Here is a 5635-nt window from a genome sequence, read left to right as displayed (position 1 = left end):
TTAAAGAAGTGCATATAAGAACAACCTATCCAGCTTTACATGCATTGAAGGATTAAATGTGCAAATAAATAAGGGTAACTCCATGAAACTAGTTTTCCATGCAAATATATATCCTCATAAATTAAAGGTTGACCATGAGGAAATATGTTACCAACCGACTATGGGTTTGCATTAAAACCTAAAGTAGGACTCTTTTACTATGAAATGAGGAAAGTGGTCTTCAAAAGAAGAAAAGAAACAACTTTGGAGGATCTACACTTTTTTGTCATATCTTTGCACAACCTCTTTGCACTCCTAAAACTCTCTCTAACCATATAAATGTTGTAGAACTTGGTTTGGAAGCTTGTGAAGGATTAGAATCCCTCCAAGAATTGAAGCAATGGATTAAGCATTTGTAAAAAAATTCAAACAAGAAAGAGAAATTCTAAGGTTGGGACTTGAAGACAATGGGTGAAAATCTTGAAGAGGTCCATGCCATTGTAGTAGTTGTTAGAGATAATGAATGCAAGTTGCTTTGGATTTATGGATCTTTTTTCAGATTTATTGATTATGTATTTGACATGTACAGATTTTATGTATATTAAATATCCGAGCACAAAATAAGGATATCAACAAGAGTCTAATATTCTATAGATTTCTGCTGTAACAATAGGTATTGTAGGTAGCCTAGCCATACAACTACTAAGATTGAATGTATCTCTGAGTGGCTTAATCAGATCTATTTTTCAGCATTTGTAATGCTCAATGTTGATCCCTACAATCTGGATAACTGGTTATTTTATTGTGGAGTCACTTTGGTGATTGATTTGTTGCCTTAGGTTTGTGGATAGAATAGCCCTTTTTTAACAGATTTTGTACTTGGACATTTAATATGTAGTTGTTTCAATAGACGTCCTATTGTTGCATTTGCAATACTACTATACTAGTAATATAATATTCAACACGAGTTTCTATAAAGCTTTGATGTAATGGTAATGATATCCTCATTTTGGGCTTAGGTATTTAATGCCTAGATTGTGTATAGGGGAAGCTAGGCAAGTAATCAAATCCTACTTTATTTTTCAATAATAGTAAAAAATAAGATATTTTTTTCTTTTTTTTTTTAGCAGATTTATTCACTCAGACCCTTTATTTTTGTGTTCCTTCCGTGAGCAATTACTGGAGTACTATGCAAATAGTAAAAGCCGGGGAGATGCATAAGAGAATCTATTGACGTGTTTGGCAGATTTATTCACTCAGGTGATGGTACTCTCTGGCTCATATTAGTTGCATGTTTTTAATGTGAACTTTGTTCCAATTAAGGTCGGGCACGCAGAAAATGAAACCTACCCTATAATTTTGCAAAGTGGTTTGGCTATAGAACTTAAGTATTATTTTCTTCTCCATTGTTATATATGCTTGTTGCCGATTACTTGTAATTTTATCTAGCTGTGGGGTGGTGTTGCCTGTATGTCCAGTGTTATATTTCAGTCACACTAACCATCTCAGAACACACTACTTATATTTCAAGTTCCAGGACGTAATGTATGAGATTATTCAAACTTCAGCGCAAATTCATTCAGCTACTTTGAAATACTAATTCCTTGTTAGCTTGGTACAACTACAACACCAATATCTACTTTTTGATTGTTTCAAGTTTTGAAACCTTGTCTTGCTAGAGATTCAAGCATGCTAGCAAATTTTATAGTACTACTTTGGCCCATGTGGAGTCTCTTAATCCAGCTGTGATCATTGACATCAATTCAAGGTAGACATTTTTAGTAATGCCTTGTCAAAAAGCCTAGATGAGTTGGGGAATGTCCTCTAATTATCAATGACATGTCGTTAAGGGAACCATTGGATGAAATTGGTGCTTGAGAGAGGTGTATATTGATGTCAGATCCTACTTGAGGTTGTGATAGAAAGGAGTCTATTTTCATACCAATTTTGTGTGACCATGATGAACCTACAAACAACTTAAACCTAGCATTTTGCAGAGTTTAGATTTATGACATTGTTGACATCTGTAGTTCATTTTTTGAGGTACCCTGACTCTTTGGACTATAGTGGGAATTGTCTCTATTTACTTGTATTTGATGCTAATTTTTTTGGTGAGGGTTTATTTAAAATGGAAAAACCAAATGGATGGTACCCGATGTGGAAACTACTTGATTCTGATGCCCATATTTAAGTGAAAATTTAAATAAACTGAAAAAACCAAGGGGATGGTATGTGATGTGGAAACTTCTTGGAAATTGTATAGGTATGTTAGACTAGGTGATCTACAAAGCATTAAATGCCCTTGTAGTGAACCCATCGACATTTAATTTATGTAACATTAAATGCTATACGTGTATAAAACAATGGAGGCTTTAGTTTTATAAGCACGATAGGTTAATTCCGTGTACAACAAGCAACAATCTTCATCAAATTTTAAAATGTCAAATCAACTTTTATTATTGTCCATCACACGCCTTTTGATTTGAATGATTTGAAGTTATGGAAAAAGAACTGCTGACTACCATGAGTCTCTCTCTCTCCTTCCCATATGAGCGTGGGATGACCCTAAACTAAGGGTGTTAAGCGGTTCGGTTTCAATTAAACGATCCGTTTTGATTAAACCGTCTAATTAAACGGTCTCAATTTTGAAACCATAACCAAATCATTTATTAAAGTGTTTGTTTCACAGTTTTAGTTTTAAATGGTTTGGTTCGGTTTTGGTAAATGATTTCAATTTGATTTTGGCACATTTATGTACATTTAAGAGTGTTAAACATCTTATTCGGTTAAATAGTCCGATTATGTTTAAATCATTTAATTAAACGGCTTCAATTTTGAAACTATAATTGAACCATTTATTAAATGGTTCGGTTCAATTTCGATAAACGGTTTTGGCTTGCTTTTGACACCCTTACCATAAACTATGGTTTGAGGTATCGGATCGGCCAATACTGCATAGTTTTGAAGGTGAATAATATCGATACTTAAGGGTGTCAAAGCCTAGCCCGCACTGTTAAGACCGACCGAAAAAACTCGGACTGAACTGAATCGATCCTTATCAGATTGGTTTTAGACTAGGGTATGACGAGACCTACTGAAAACCGAACTGCACCAAACCGACCGATATCAAATAAAAAATCGAATCGAATGAAACCGGTAAAAAAACCATTGATATAAGGTTATGAATAGGTGAATTGATTATTCATTTATTTCAATATTAGTGAGCAAATTTATGGTTGTAAGGGGAATTGTTACAAATCAATGAGTATGAGGTTATGAATTGGGAAATTGATTTGTAACAATGGTTCCACTAGTCTCCTTGTTCATTGTGGTTTAAATCCAAAAAACAAATCGATTTAAATCGGTAGTAACCCGATATTGAAAAATTGAAATAAACTGAAATGCACCGGATCAAAATCGAAACAGACCGAAAACCAAAGTTTCTTAACTGTTTGATTTTGGTTTCACTTATTCCGAGACTAAAACCCATTTAGCCCGACCGAAACAGGGCCGAATCGACCGTTTGACACCCCTATCAATACCATATTCGTGGAACGGTATAGACAATGGTTAAAATAGTTAAGAAAACCCTTTTATAAGGAAATCCAGGGGTAAACTTGTCCAATAAGGCTGATCCATGCCGATACTATCGGTATCATATTAGTTTTGAAGATGACCAATACCGGATCTGATATCGTGAACCAAAACCATGCCCTAAACTACATATTAATTATCAAAGGGGCAGAGTCATATCATTTGGTTTTGTCCAACTTGCACTGAATCGAACCGATGTCTTATTAGACAGGTTTTGGATTGGGGTATTACAACCCCAAAATTGAACCGAACCACACTAGAAACGAATAGGACCGTGGTAACTTGAATTGGTAAAATCGATCAAAAAGGACCAACAGAACCCAAATTGGGAATCAAATCATTCCTTGTCGGATTGGTTTTGTAATGAGTATGATGCTACCGACTGCAATCCAAATTGAATGAAACCGATAAAAAATCAGTTGAGTATAAGGTTATGAATAGATGAATTGATTATCCATTGATGTCAATATTAGTGAATAGATTTCTGATTGTAAGGGGAATTGTTACAACTCAATTAGTAACTTGGCCCGAGTCGACATTGTTCTTGATGAGCCTCCTGGTAAGAGGCCTAAACCTCCACTCAAACATGAATTCGACAGTCAATAGGCTTGAGTCGACATCTAGTTGACCAACATTAACATTGATGAGCCTCCTGCTAATGTCGAACAATGCTCCTTGAATATCGATATACACTCGACATTCAGAAAAATTTAACCGATAGTGAACGGGGCCCTAAGTAGACACCAAGAGGCCTATTCATCGACATCATGTTGATGTCAATGACCCCCTATTAGATGTCGATTCTTGTGTGATCCGAGAAATCCAAACTTGCCATGTTTGGCCGAGACACCTCACAAGATGTCCCACCAACGATTCGTATCAAAAGTTTGGTCCATAGACGAATTTGGGAGTACACACACTCCCTTACATACAGTTTAGTATCCCCCACTCTCACATTGAGGAAGGATGAGGTGGAGGACACGTAGCGGCACCCTTGTCCATGAAACCATTGTGATTCCTCTCAGATTTGCATCGAAAAGTTAATCTTAGTAGGGACCTAAGGTATCTAGACACCCAGCACAACTCAATAATCTACCCATGAATTGATCGAATTCAAGATGGATTATAAAGAAAATGAGTAGGAATCGGTTGATTCGGATCCGATTTAGGAAGCAATGATTAGGACCAGTACAAATCAGGACTTGGAAGTCAATCGATTCTGATCCGAATCGGTTGATTTTTCACCGATCGATTCCCAATTTTTATGACCATTGTATGAGGTCCACCCAACCTCTCTCTCTCTCTCTCTCTCTCTCTCTCTCTCACCCAGTCCATGATCTTAATCTCCTCCAGTTCCTACCTGGGCAAAGTGTTTGGGCAGGGATAGAGTGGTCATTGCCCCCTATCACAAGCACTGGGGTACTGGGCCAGGCTGGGAACTGGAGGGGACAAATACCCCCGGCCAGATAAATCCTGATCAAAAGGTTTTTATGGGTTTTTCAGGACCGGCACCAAAAGAACGAAAGGGTGAGCTCTTAACAATCTCCTGCAAGTGTGAAAGTGAAATCCTGATCTCTATCTCTCTCGAACTCTCCCTCCCTCCCTCCTTCTCTTAGCAATTTCTAGTCTGCAAAAGTGTCTTACTTATTTTTGTATGGATTTTTCAGGAAACACCTCAAAAAGGACAAGAATGGGAGATCACAACTTGGGCTGCAACTCCACACAGTGTATGTGGTCCTCTCTCTTTATCTATAGTTAACATCTGCGTGACTTCATATGCTTAACCTCAATTTCCGGTTATATACTTAACATCTTTCGTATCTTCGTATCGATTTTTAGGACCGCCTCAAAAGAGACAAAAATGAAGCTCCCAACCTAGAATGCAAGTGAAAAAAGAGTAATACATTGGACCACTGGTACACTGACTCTCTCTGTCTCTCTACTAGCTAAGGTCAGTCTTATATATTTATCTCTCTCTCTCTCACACTACCTTGTTTTTATTATGGTATGAACCATGGAAATTTGGATATGTAGTAGTGGTCACTGGTTATTATTATGTGCG

This window comes from Telopea speciosissima, chromosome 5, assembly GCF_018873765.1.
Source record: "Telopea speciosissima isolate NSW1024214 ecotype Mountain lineage chromosome 5, Tspe_v1, whole genome shotgun sequence".
Classification (NCBI taxonomy): Eukaryota; Viridiplantae; Streptophyta; class Magnoliopsida; order Proteales; family Proteaceae; genus Telopea; species Telopea speciosissima.
Note: the sequence above shows the minus strand (reverse complement) of the source record.